The following is a 15037-nucleotide window of genomic DNA, read 5'->3' as shown; positions in this document are numbered from 1 at the left end:
GAAATTGTTGGTGCAGGCACAGCCAGTGCCGGGGTCACTCCTGGCTCCTGGCTCCCCTGTCCCTGTCCCCGTTGCACCCTGGCAAAAAGAAGGAAAAAATGAGCACTCATTTCACCTGAACTCAGGATGTCAGGAACAAGAACTGATCTAGATGCCAAGGAATATAAAGGAACGAAATTAATTGCAAGAGGAATTAAAGTTGTTCCTTTAAGTACATAAATTCTGCCTACTTGGTGTTTTTCAAACCTGTAGGATGATTCAGACAATTAGACCATTAAAACGACGGCTTACAGCCTGCTGAAGAAATACAGAGAGGGCAAAAAGGAAAATGGAGTAGGTCTCTGTGTCAAACATGTCACCATTTCTCTCTGAGTCACTAACAGCTTGAAAATAAATTGCCATGGTTACATCTGGATCAGTGCTCTGTGAAGGCAGAAAGAGCCTTGCAAGTTGATATTTGCCACAGACCATCATGTCACTTTGGTAAACACAACCACCAGCACATAAACAGCTGTCTGTGACATGAAGGGAGAAAAACCAGCATTACTGTCAGGGATTTCAGTGTAAGTGGTTTAAACAGAAGACTCATAAAGCCAGAATGAAATATCCTTGAAACTCTTCAGTATTATAAACGATGATTTACTAACTAGCAAAATACTGCATCCAATATCAGGAGATTCCAGTTGTGCAGAAACTTCATCTTGCAAAGGAGAGGAGAAACGACTATACAAGAAAAAAAGCAATAGTTGTTTAGGTTACGCTGACAGTGTTTTGGCCATAAACAGCCTGTTTGCTGTGGAGCAGAATCTCAGCCAGCACTGCAGGCTTTGGTGATTGCTCCCAGAAACAACTCTGTCTGAGTTTGGGGGGTTTCCAGCACTGGAACTATTTAAGCCAAGATTGGACCTTTTTCTGAAAAACATATTCTGTTTCAGTCTGAACTATTGGACCTGAAGCAGCCATTAATTCCTGAAATCTCCTGCTCTGTATAACGCAGCAGATCAGCCTAGGAGATCATAGTGGCTTTTTCTTAATAACTCAGCCTTAATAACTATGAGCGTTACTGTAGGCTAGTGTCATAATTTACTGGTGATGCCATATGCCCAAGCACTTGGTATTCGCAGTGTAAGCACTATAAGCTAAACTTTAGAAATGAATGAATTGGAGTGTTTGAGTTTCTTTACACACTTTTGCCTTTAGTAGGAGGCACTCAGTTTACATTTTGCTGTATATGCTATATGTTACTTAGACAGAGATCAGCAGTCTTTTCTAACATCCAGATGACGTGGAATATTATGGCAAATATAATGAGAGTTGTTTTCATGCAAGTAAGGCTGAAGAAGGGAATTATCATCCACAGAGTCAATACTCTATCAACAAGTATCCCCCAGGGACCAGGAGCCAGCATGTTTACAAAAAGGAGGAACTGGCACGGTGTCAAGCTGCTGTAGAACCTACACTCATCTGTTGCTTGCTTTGGACCGTCTTCTTTCGACAGCGTTATTTTTTTATTCCTGGTCAAGACAGAATGTCAGGTCCCCAGAGCTGTAACAAATATTTAGAAACTATGCGCTCTGTTGGCATAGCTGAATAATAATATGTAATTAATAATAATGATGATTCTGACAATAATAACATTTATTGTACTAAAATAAGATATTGGAAATTATATCTTTTTTTTTCCTAGAAAAAAAATTACTATAGTCTGACATTGTAGGTTCAGCATTGTGAGGATGAACTAGTTATCATTCTGGTTCGGCACTGAGACTCCTAGTTTTTATAGAATATCATTAAATCAACAACATGTGAGCTTTACTGTTACAGATGAATATCAAAAAGAGCTTGAAAGGTTAGTAGAGTTGGTGTTTTTATTCTGCTGGCAAAACAGGATCCTGCATCTATCAATCAACCAGATCAGCTAGTCAAAACTGCAAATGGTCTTTTATTTGTCTGTAACTTTTGAACCATTCTTTGAGAAGATACTGTTACACTAGTCAGTCTAGTGCCATGAGAAATACTGCCTTGACTCTTGTAAAAACACCATATTCTGTATTTCTCATCAATTGTACTTCCTGAGGCATTTCTATTTTAATCCAGTCAAAGGAAAAAATTAAAGCAAAGTTTTCTATAAAACACTCAGATTGAGCCAGTTTGAAATAACCAGGAGTATGTTGATAACAGTATAAAGAAAGTGAGCTTTAAGCTAGCACTGAAGTGCATTCAGACTCAATTCTTGCTCAGCAGGGTCTCTTAAATGACATTCGTGGGAGGAAAAGTCAAGTCACCCTGAAGTGGAAGGATTGTGTCCTTTCTGGTAGAAACACTGTTCAGAAGCTTTTCTTGTATCATAGTGACAGTATATGTGATGATGCACTGATTTTTTTTTTTTTTTTAATCTTGTTTTCTGACTGGTTACTGTAGGCCTCTGTGCTACTTGCAGTTTCTGTTCGCATTCAGCTAATAAGTCTAGTCCTACCTGCGTGCACCAAAACTGCTGCTGAGTGTTCAAATTAAACATTTTCTTTCCACCAGCAAGATTTACCCTATTCCCCCAAGAAAGGCTTGTTATTTCAGCTGCAGAGATGAAAAGCAAGCCCTCCTGAGGGTGGACTTAATGGATGACAGTAGACTGTGCACAGGCAGCTGGAGGAAAGGGATGCTTCCCTTAGCATCTCTGGCCCAGCAGCGGTGCTTACAGGAGAGAGAGCACGTCGCTCTCAGCCACTGAAGAACCACCACAGTACCTTGTTGCTATATCTCGACAGAGAAAAAGGCTGGCTGAAAATTCAGTCAGTTTATTATTACTATTTTTCAGCTGTATGGGGCTATTTTTTTAAAATATTATATTTATCTGATTTAAACCGAGAAATCCAGTAGATTTCCTCATCTTAGAAATATTCCTCCTATTGTGTATTCTTCAGAGATTAATGCTCTAAGCCTGCTGTAAATTATGACAGGATATGTGTAATCTAACAGTGACACACCTCGGTGCTTAAAGGCCTTTGGCCTCCAGCCTTGGGCATATCAAGGACCGAGCACGTCGCTCTTAGATCATCCTGTTCACTCCCTCAAAGCTCAGTGCTCGAGGGCCCAAACCTGCCCCCACTGAAGTGGAAGGCAAAGCTCCAACCTTAATCAGTGTTTGCAGAAGGAGTTTAAGCCTTTTAGTTACGGAGACATTTTTATTTCATAAGCACAGGGTCAAATTAAACATAGAGAAGAGTCCGGTAGCTGTTTGTCAATGTGAGGAAGATTGGGATGGTGGAGAGAGCCCCAGCTGAGAAACTGGGAGATCTGACGACAGTTTGTGGTTCTGCCACGGGCTTTCCATAACTTAGACTTACCGAGTATGGCTACACTGCTAATCCAAGCCTGAGCTGGCTTGCTGTAGCTGTTCAACTGTGCCAGCTCTCTCTCAGCTTCTATTTTCAAGACAGCTAAATTTGCATTCACACTATAGATGTTGTTTCATGGCACAACTTTCCACATGGCAGGTGGTTTTCTGGTGAGATGACATTTTGTTCCAGCGAGATGACATTTTGTTCTTAATTAACGTATGCAGTTCTTTGCTTAGGCTAGGTGATGGAAACAAGCTCTGCCAAGAAGAAAGGAAAAAAGCATCCACAGCTTGAACACTGGGCCAGCTTTCCTAACTGTTTCAGACAATTAGTTCTGAAGCTGATGTAAAATGTATCCTTCCCTCCTGTTCCTCTTACATCTGTTAGATGATGATGATACTGCCTTCTGCAAGATCATGGACAAGGTGAGACCATTGGAGAGCAAGCTGCTCTGGGTGATCTAAAAGGGGAGGAAGCCTCTCTGGTCTTCCTTTTCTCCCTCAATGAATTTTCATTCTTGTACAATGAAAATGAATGCTGAGCTGTCGTGTATCATCAGAGAATTTACAAGTCCATCCATGGAAAGAAGATCTTGAAAGAGGATAACCTTTGCAAGTTCATGATCCCTTTTGGATAATGGAAACCAGAAGACAGTAGGTGGCAATAGATGTCGGCTAAATCAGTGGAGTGACGGAAAAAAACACTGGAAACAAGGTTGGGAGTCTGCATCATTTAGAAGGTGGGAAAGGAGAACTGGTGGAATAGTTTGTTTACCAAATCCTGGCTTCCAACCCTGACTTTTAGATAACCACTGCATAGTTAGGAGATGCTCCTGTTCAGTGCTTGCATTCACACCCGTACAGCCCAGTGCAAGCTGCTCATCATGAGCAATAGCTTAATTTTCTTGCCAGGAGCTCAGGTTCCAGAAAGCAAGGTAGAAATGGCTACATGCAGACGAAGATGTGCTATGGCATATTTTGAAACTGAAGTGTGGGTTAGTCTGCATGTGTGGAGACAGAGTCATGTGAATACATGCGAGCGTACAATGTGACTCTGATACAGCCTGTCTCCAAGCTGTTCATGAAGGGAAAGCCAAACACTAGCACAGGCCCAAGGTATCCTCATGCAGTGTGAATGCAGCCAGCCCCAGCTGTGCCAGGTACAGTACAGGCCAGTAAATCATTTGACCCCTGCTCAGCTTTAAGTACTGCAAAGATGTTACAGCCAAGCTGACAGGTCCGCAGTCCAGACAGAAAGCACACAGTGATGGCTTGGTGTCCTCCTGAGGCCAAAGCACTAACTACAACTGAAGACATGACTTCTGCATCTCTGATCGTTGTTCCTAAATGGGGCGTTGCAGAACTTGTCTCTCGTCGCCAGGCCTCAGCGAGGACCGCCACACAGAAGGAGCTTCAGACGCTCAGGAGGTGCCATGGCAGGGGCCGTGTAAGCACCACAGATACAAAGTACCTGCGTTGCTCCTTATGTTCAAAGGTTTGTTGCTTCCTCTGAACTGTTCCTCAAATGTGGAGTTTGCTTTAGTCACCTGGTTGGTGCCATCATTTCTTGGCAAATAGAGCTGGCCGTGTGCTCCCTGCCCTGCCCTGCCCTCTGATGAGCAAAGCCTGTGCCGCTGTGCCCCAAGGCTTGTAATTTGTAGCCAGACACTTGGAGGATGCTTTGGGTACATCTGCATTGTTATCTTAGCTCAGAGCATTAGCTTGCAGTCAGCCAAAGCTCCCTGCTCCCTACCATGCTTTGCCTCGCTCTGTGCCCTAGTCCAGAGAGAGCCAACTGCTGCTACCCTCTGTGCAACTCAGGTAGCCCAGCAGAGAGTGGCACTGGCCCATAGGTGTATTCAACCCCCCGGCAGGATGGATGGACCTGGTTCTGCAGGTTTTTACCTAGCGGAGCCAGCTTAGCCTCTGCCCCCCAGACTAGCCAGGCCGGTAAAGCAACACAGACACGTTGCCCTACTCACCGTTCCTGCACCGTTGAAGCAGGAATGGTGGCTGCTGCAGCGATGGATGCAACTTCGTGCAAGTAGCAGGAGACCTCATTTTCCCCTGGGAAGTGGAACACGCTTCCTCCCCTCCCAGGGGAGGATGGTCCTTTGTAACAGTGAGTGAAGAGGCAGGGCAGGTGTGTGGTGGGACAGATATGGGCCCATAAAGGGTCAGAAGAGGGACTGAACTGACTTTCCAGACCTGGTGACTTGGGCTTATCACATATCTGGAGAGTATGAATGGCAGGTGTGTGCCTGTGGATGTGCAAATACCCATCAAAAGGGAAAATACACAGTGGGGAGGGCAGCACAGGAGGAAAGTGAAGCCTGCTCTTGGGAAGAAGAGGAACTGTTCTTCATCTAACTCTGGAGCCTCTCCTCAAAGGGTTTTTTTCTTTAATTCCTCCCACTACAGAGGGAAGTTATTAAAATATGAAAAGATGCTGAGATAAAGCACATATATCACTATGTGCTCAGTTAAAAAAATCTACACCAATATCCTAATGAACTTTTAGCTAAGGCACAGCAGTCTCTTCTTCTTACCTGTGAGGAAAATTAGCTTATTTGTCCTCACAGTATGAGTCATCTACAAAAAAGGAGCTTATTGCCTGTGTTTGCCATAATTAATGACACCCACATATAAATGAGACTTTTGCCCCCTCTGTGAACTAAAGCTTAACTTGCAGAAGGATCCTTTTGGACACAGTGGCACCAAACTTATCGGTGGCTGAGCACAAAGCATTTTCATCTTGCTTTGAAGCTGTTTATGAGTGTCTTGCAGTAGCAGAGAATAAAGTTACCTTTCTCTCCTACATGCTCCTTCATTACAAGTTCCCCAAGGATCATGCAGAAGCAAGGAAAATAATAAATATTCATTTCAAAAAGTTTAGTTAACACTTGTGCATGAAGACTTTCAGTGGGTTTATGCAAAAGCACATTGGAGACTTTGCTGTGTTTCTGGGTATAAACCCCAGAATATCAAACAGTCAGAAACAGCCATGGCTGTCTCTTTCTCTAAATTGTACTGCAAGACCTTATTCCTCCTCTACTTCACCTTTTTATCACCAGACAGCTTTAAATAACCCTTCATCTTGAGAAAATTACAGTGTACGGTGGACTAAATACGACATGCAATAATCCTTAACAACTTTGTCATAGGACTATGGGTAAAGCTGCCTCTTTTTAATTATTTTTATACCTTGAGGAATTCCTTCTTTCAAGCATATGTGTTGTCTTCTTCATTAAAGTTAGTAACCATGCTGAATCACATTTCTTTTTCTAGTCATATATTATGCAAAATAGATTTTTTTAAAACGTGACTTTACCTCCCGTTTGATGCCTCATTTGCCTGGGTTCAGTCCGAGTGCCCGAGCAGTACAACCATCTACTTATTCTTTGCTTTCTTCCCAAAGTGACCTCTAGTTTCCTCTTTTTGAGGACTAAAAAAATGGAAGAAAATTATAGGTTCTGGTATTTTTAACTTTTTCTTATTACTTTCAGTAATAAAGGACTTCCAATTTTCATCATATAAGCCACTTTTCAGGGCACTGCAAAATTGCAGACAGAGCAGTATTTTGACCTGGGCCTCCACGACATGCCTACTCCCACCACCGTCACCCCCATCCTTACCCGTGAGGTGGCTGCTCAGGCAATGGAGCCTCCTGATGTCCCCAGCTGGAATCCAGCCATTTGGCATCCAGCCCTTTGCTCTTCCAGCTCCCAAACACAGGAGCCCTGTCCCTGGCTGATGGTCAACCGGGCCACCACCACCGCTGCCCCCAGGTTCCCAGCGTTTGGGGGAGCAGGGGTCTGTGGATGTGGCGTGTCTGAGCAACAGGTCAGGCTACAGGCAGGAATCCAGAGGGACAGAGAGATCAGCTCTGGCTTGGTGACGTGGTAATTTGTTGGGGGCACCGTGTGACAGAAAGGTTTAAGGGGAATGGGACAGTTGCAAAAGCCCTAGAGGTGTATCAAGGCGGGGATTGAACTCTCTCTGTCTATGGGGCAGAGTGCCAGTGTCACGAGTGGTGGAAATGCCACTCATGGGCTCTGCTCCTCAACAGGGTGGTGTCAGGGGGAAAGAAGGGAGATGGATCAGAGCTACGAGAGCTACCTCCTGCCTTCTCCTCCTGGTCACCCCAGGAGCTACACAGCTTTGCCTCCATACAGCAGCGAGGAAATGCGGTGCTGGGAGGACAGGAGCCTGTGTCCCACTTCTCATTTGGCCTCATCTCACCCACCAGGATCCCGTCTTGAAAAACAAGAATTAGAAAGGCTTGCTTCTTAGTCTGCTATAAGATGAAAGAAAATACACTTTCTGGCTGGCATATAGGAGTTGGACTTTGAAAACATTTGAACAATTCTGAAGAGCAACATGAAAATTGTAGTGTTGTGGCAGGACACAGCAACTGAGAACGAGATGAGATCTCAGGTAACTGAATTGAAGCTAAACGGAACAAGAGCCCTGATCCAGCAAAGCCACCTCACATGGGCACTGCAGTCCCCATGTTCTGTTCTGACAATGAGGTTCAGCTGGGATGTTGGGATTACCATTTAATGTCTGGTTTAATATCTTAGTGAATAAGCTACTGAAAGCATAGCTGAAGGGGGAAAATATGTTTTTCCCAGCAAAGAGAATACAGAATATTGACAAGTAGAGAACTGTTCTCACCAGAACGTAATTTTCTCTTCACCTTTGAGTCTGCTTTCTGTAAAAGGCATTAGCTTCATACTCCCTTGGCAAAGTCAACCGCAACAAACATCCACAGTTTGAGCTGTGCAATATATGAACTTTGAAATGTTCATTTTCAGAATAGTTATTCCACACTCACATTAAAATTTCAGTTGCCATGCTAAAAAAAGGTTAATGAGACTTCTGGCAGTGAGAGAACCATCTCAGATAAAATGCTTTCTAAACATTAGATATAGACTTACTGTATTCCTTTCTGGAAAGGAATATCAAGTCAGAGTACCTGCCCTTTCTTCCCAGTTTAAGGTAAGTTGTAGCCACTCTTTCAGAGAGTTTCTGGGTTGACTCATCTCAAGTTAACATATGAACTGCTAAAAAGAAAAGTGACAGAGGGCTTTTTCCCTATCTCTGGCTTTTTTGAAAAGCTAATGGAAGACAAGCTGGTTGAAATTCTGTTTGCCTGAGGCAAACAGGTTTTTTGATGTGTGAGTAAGGTATTCATAGTAAACATAGGACAAGCAGGACTGTGTGCCTAGGCTTGTAAATTTTCATGACAGCTTTGCATACTGGAATGATTCATGTAATGAAATAATGCTGGAAGTTAATAAAAGAAATGCAGCTTCTCTCATCATCCAGATACTCACCAAGATACAGAATCCTACAGCTTCTTGAAGTCAGTAAAATGATGCCAAATGATTTCAGCAGCTTTGGAACATACACATAAAGACCAATTCAAATTTTCCTTCCACGTTGGTACCTGCTTTGTGTGGTGACTTATCCAGGGCATTGTTCTAGCAGAAGGTAAGCAAAATACTTGCTTAACACTAAAGACAGAAAGCAAAGTAATGAATATCCAGGAAAAGACGCGATCTAGCTCTAAATACCAATCTGGGCACAGTCCTGTCCTAGAAGAGGACTAAACAGTTGGCCAGACACCTAACCCTGCTGCATACACACTTATCTGCTTGACCTAACCATCCCCTCCATTCCTGCTTTTGGGCACGCAGAGGATCAGACTCATCTGGGCAGCAAAACGACTGTTCTGGACCTGTAATTAAACAGATCCAGAAAACAGATGCTGCTTAGCCACAGAAAGAAGAAAAGGAAACGAAAGGTTTAATGTCTACAATTTATTAAATGAGCTCAAACTTAAGCACTGCAGGGCTTCGTGTTGGATGTCTGGGCCCCAAAACAAAGTCCAGGAGCCTGCGCCACAGCTTCATATTGAATGCACAGAGGTAGTCAGGCATCCCATTTCCTACTGGCTACTATTATGTTGGCCTGCTTGCAAATCAGTTTTATAGCTCTCCATCCTAATACAATTCTTTCTCCCCATGCACTGCATAGCTTCACACCTGACTTTGTACAAACTTGGGAGACACCTGACACAAGCCTTGGGACTCCGTTTTGCATGCCAAATACCTAAAGGCCAGTACATCATCTGACGCACTAGCACTGAAGTCCTCTGTTGAATTCAGCCAAAGGAAGCAGAAGTTTAAATCCATCAAACAGAAAATCGGACCTGAGAAGTAAAGGAAAATTTTAACTGTATGGATAAATGTCAATATGCTGTGGGGCATTTTGGGAAGGTGCAGCTGCAGTTGCTGGTGTTCTTGAGGAGTCGGCAAAAGCTGCAGCTCTGCAAAGTAAACCTGATTTGACTTGTTCTCTGCGGCTCCCAGAATTGAGTCATACTGTTCAGTATGTCCAGCTTTGGTACAAAATCTGTTCATTACATCACCTCCAGATCAACTATGCAAATAAAATGGATCTGGCACACATTTTTAACTTGCAATGATTGTCTTTGCCAACTTTTCCTAATTAGTGCAGATTGTCTCCATGACCTATTTTCAGGAACTGAGCAGTTCAGTCAAGCCTGGCTGATAAGAGCCTGTGCTTTTACTTCTACAAAATAACAAAAAGCTCATCCGTAACTTCAAATTTCCCTTTACCTGCTGCAAAAAGGTTATAGGTACAAAACAGGTCACTTATTTTCAAGGTTAAACCTTGAAAGTCCTTCAAGTCCTTCAAGTCCTCAGCATTGCAGACATTTTTAATCAAAGAATCTCTTCTCTACTTCATCTCCACATTACTCTATATCTTTATAGAGTAGATGTGACTCCCTCACCTCAATTCCTCACCAGACTGCAGAGTAAGACTTGCTCTCATTTTCTTTCTCTTGTGGTCCTGCTTGTTTGTTCTTCAGTGAATCTTATTATCCTATCATCTGAACAGCCACACAGTTTAATGGGTGGAGCAGAGACTACTTCCCTGGACATCATTGCCTATAGTCTAGTGGGCAGGACACTTTCTTGGGCAGTAAGAGATGTGGCTGTGAATCCCCCTGGCAGGTATGCTTTCTGAGGGAGTACTCTAACCTGTAGGCAGCTACACAGTGGAAAAGACTGGACTATGCCCCATTCTTTAAAAGAATAACTGTAGGTATCAGACACTATCTGCCCTGTATGGCCAAGACACCCGCTCCCACGCTGGAGAGCTGAGGAGGGATTCCAGGCTTACTTACTCCCATGCCCGTGTCTCCTGGCCCACCCAAGGCAGCTCGCAAACAGCACACAGGATTTTCTGGGCAGTTGCTTCTCCCCACACACTACAAAAGGGAAGTGAACAGCTAAGACTGCATTTGGCATTAGGCACTGCAGTGCTTGATTTGTAGGGACTAAAATCTTACACTGGGTCAATTTGATCTATCTAAAAGACAACCTCTGAAGTGTGCTGATAACCTTGTATCAATCCTACACAGTTCTCTTTATGAAAAGAGATATAAAAGTCCTCCCAGCCTAACACAATTTCAAACCAAAGCAAGAAACTCTCCAACAAAAAAAATCTTGTGTTAGATGGTTCTGTCCTGCTCTGTCCTGACTGCTCAGATGGGATGCATCAGCTGCCGGTCCCCCAGCTCACTGTGACTGCTTGGGAGCTGCCCATAAGGCTCGAGATTTAAGAACTGGCTCTTCGCTCTGCTCCGCAGGCTGAACTTGCCAACTTCTGAGTCATGTCCTATTGCCATGGGTTTGGTTTTTGAGACTGATTTTTTTTTTTTCTCTGTAGGTACTTTCAAGTTAGCTGAGAAGATTCAGGGGAAGGGAGGAGGGAGACACAGATAGTAATTGGGTCTTCTGATTAGATTCCCTTCACTATATGTTTCTCAGAATCACAGAAGGGCTAACGTTCGAAGGCGCCTCTGGAGGTCATCTGGTCCAACCCCCTGCTCAAGCAGGGCCACCTACAGCCAGTTTCCCAGGACCGTGTCCAGATGGCTCTTGAATATCTTCAAGGATGGAGACTCCACAACCTCCCTGGGCAACCTGTTCCAGTGCTGAGTTTAATAATGTATATGTTCATATTCATAGTAAGTTTAGCACATTTCTTTCTTACATTTTATAAAATTAGGTGAGGACTCCATACACGTAGGAAAAAAAAAAGTGTAATATGAAATTAGTGTTCAAAATTCTGAGTATGAAGCAATAGTGCCTGACAAAATCTGGCCTTTGTTCTCATGTAACCATACAATGAAAAAGCTGTACAGAGCTGAGTATGATATGAGGGAGTACTATTAATGCCATCCTCTCTTAGATGATCTCCCAGGGCTATTTTCTTAGAAGGAGTGATCTCCTTCCCAGTTATTTCTTGAAGGTTCCTTAACAGGCAATTAGGTGTAAAAACACCAAAAGAGAACAATCTCAATAGGGACTTGGGCCCATATAGAAAGGAGAGGAGAGGAGAGGAGAGGAGAGGAGAGGAGAGGAGAGGAGAGGAGAGGAGAGGAGAGGAGAGGAGAGGAGAGGAGAGGAGAGGAGAGGAGAGGAGAGGAGAGGAGAGGAGAAGGAGAAGGAGAAGGTGAGGTGAAGGAAAGAAAGGAAAGGAAGGGAAAGGAAAGGAAAGGAAAGGAAAGGAAAGGAAAGGAAAGGAAAGGAAAGGAAAGGAAAGGAAAGGAAAGGAAAGGAAAGGAAAGGAAAGGAAAGGAAAGGAAAGGAAAGGAAAGGAAAGGAAAGAAAAGGAAAGGAAAGGAAAAGGAAAGGAAAGGAAAGGAAAGGAAAGGAAAGGAAAGGAAAAGAAAAGAAAAGAAAAGAAAAAAAAAAAGAAAAGAAAAGAAAAGAAAAGAAAAGAAAAGAAAAAGAAAAGAAAAGAAAAGAAAAGAAAAAAAGAAAAGAAAAGAAAAGAAAAGAAAAGAAAAAGAAAAGAAAAGAAAAGAAAAGAAAAGAAAAGAGAAGAAAATGGACTAGGGTTTTGATAAAACATAGAAATAAGGTAGAACTGAATACCTATGTCCAAGAATTCAATTCAAAGAACTTTGCAGTAGCTGGTTAGTAATGCTGGAGGCACCTTACCTCACTAGGAACTTGCCCATGCAATTTGAAAATTCTTGCTTGAGGTAGCTGAATTTCCACATGTATCTGGGATTTCTTACCTATGAGCAACTAAGCATCTCCTTAAGTCTCTTAAGACGTCCAGTCCAAAACGCTGTCTCAGAGTTTATTTAAGACCCTCAAATAGGCAGGAGTCCACAAAACAGAGATGTGAAATCATGACACTCTTTCTATCACCCACCTTCTGGTTAGAGTATTCACCCCTAAAATAGGCGAGCTACTCCTAATTCACTTCATCAAAGTGGGCTTGAATAGAGGGGCGACTCCCACACTGCAGGGTGTCCCAGAGAGTGTGCTTCAGGGATTTGTTGACAACTTTCCTGCTGAAGCTGGGCCTGCAAAGATTCATGAGATTTACAATTTCTTCTCTACGTATGTTCTTCACAGAGGCTAGTGCACTGAAGACCATGGATTAGAGTGTGCATCAGAGTTGTGACTTTTAAAAGTATTTTACTAATGTGTTCCACTCTCAGTCTTTTTAAGATACAGTGCAGTAGTTACAGTTTACAGAAACCTGGTTATATAGCATATATTGGACCTAATTTTTCAGGTGTACTTAGCTTACCTAAATCCAGATGAAGTATGTTGTAAACTACTGATATGTGCCAGGACAGTCTGCATATCAGCGGCTTTCCTTACACAAGGTAGAGGTCCAAGCCACAGGAGAGCAAAATAGCCCCAATTTCTTGTCTCTGTGGGTTCAGAGATGTAAGCACAAACTGATAAGAGAAAAAAGGAGCAGCATCCCCCGACTACGTGAAGGATGCTTTATAAATCCTATAAATTCTGAAATATTAAAGGAAAAGGAAACAGCTTCTGCATAACTATCCTTGAACTGCAATACTGTAATGTGTGCTTAGGAACAACATCAGAAGCACAGATTGCTTGATTAAGGCAAGGCATATTGATAATTGGGAAATGAGCTTTATTTTTTAATAAATGTCATTTTTAAAGTGATCAGGCAGAGTCAGTGTTCTTAATTCTGTGGTCATGCAGTATCACAGGGACATAATTAAAACACTTACTTTGCCAAGCTGGGAGACATGCAGTTGCCAGGCAACATCTTATGTACCTTGAGAACATATAACAATGCACATGATTTATGTAGTGCTGCCGTTGTGTCTCCAGATGCTGATACCTTTGTATCTAATACAGATTCTCATAGGTTGAGCCACCACCTAGCTATAACCATCATGCTGAGTCTATTCCTTGGTTTGCCAGCACCATCCATCAGCTGCAAGCCCATTTTTAAACCTACAGCTTGAATCACTACTTAATATAGTCAGTAATGTAAGCAGAAGTTGGTTGGAAAGGAGCAGTAATGAACTGCATTAAACTCCAATAGTTACTTTTCTTCTCGTGTCAAATTATCAATCTAATAATATTAAATTATCCATCTACAAATTATTAATATAGGTGGTGTCTTTTATTGTATTTGGGAAAATTAAGGTATTTATAAAATGCATATGTCACAAGGCATCATCTCCCCAGAAGCCACAAAGATTTCTGGGATATGAAAGTCACACAAAAAATTACACCCAGAATTAGAAATATTGGAGATCTCCCAAAATAATTGTTCTGTGTTTTCAGGTTCTCAGAAAGAACGAACCCATTCCCATTCTGGATCTGTTACTTAGCCTGGGCTAGACTTTTTCATTCACATGGACGTGGCCTCATCCACTGTCACACTTGAAAACCCATAAAAGGAGGCATCAGCTCCTGTAGAGGTTCAAAAATACCAGTAATCTGTGTTATGAAAGCAAACCTACACCAACTCACATATGTTCAAATGAATGACATGTATTTTGTGTTGTATTTGTTGCAGTTATTTGATGTTGGAGAATGATACTTGCAGGATGTTAATATAGGAAACCTTCCTTATCCTAGTACATCTCAGACGTTGTGGTTTCATAAGCCGTGCCACCTTACTAAACATGAACAACTACATTTACATGGTAGTCAACAGGAAATAACTGGTTTGAGTCTGTATGAAAATCTGGTCCACGTAGGTTAATTTTCTCAGATTTTATACAAATATTTAGTTGAAATATTATTGTATTGTGAGGAGAGAAGGGAGAATCAGCTACTGTATTCAGGGGGAAGGGGAAAAAAAACGGTGGTTTGACTATTTTCTTTTTGAGGTTTGGAAGCTTTGCGTTGGTGTCTGCAGAAACCTCCTCCTGGCAGCAGTCCGCTGCCCGCATCTTCCCACTGGAGGGAGCTGTGACATCTGAAATACATCAACAGCCTCGGCTGGAAACTGCCCCGGAGGCAGTTTCTACACGTCTTTTGTCTTCTGTACTTCTGAAAACTACGGATCATCTAAAACAGGTATTGTCAGTTACATTAAGTCTTTGGTCAAAATAAATTTTTGAAGCAGCTGGTGTTAACAGAAAGCTTTCGGTTATATGCGTGCATATGAGAAACAGAGAGATGACTCTATAAAAAACATTATTCGCTTGGAGACAAGTATTTGTGTGTAGTTTGCAACATTTGCACACCCAATTATTGTGACATTGGGCTGCTGAACAGAAATAACAAAAGGAAGCTAAGGCTAAGAAAAGTGCAAACAACTGCCAAAAATGAAAGGAAAAATTGCTCTGGAACTCCTTACTGA

This window comes from Gymnogyps californianus, chromosome 1, assembly GCF_018139145.2.
Source record: "Gymnogyps californianus isolate 813 chromosome 1, ASM1813914v2, whole genome shotgun sequence".
In the NCBI taxonomy this organism is placed as follows: domain Eukaryota; kingdom Metazoa; phylum Chordata; class Aves; order Accipitriformes; family Cathartidae; genus Gymnogyps; species Gymnogyps californianus.
This window is presented reverse-complemented; position numbering follows the sequence as displayed.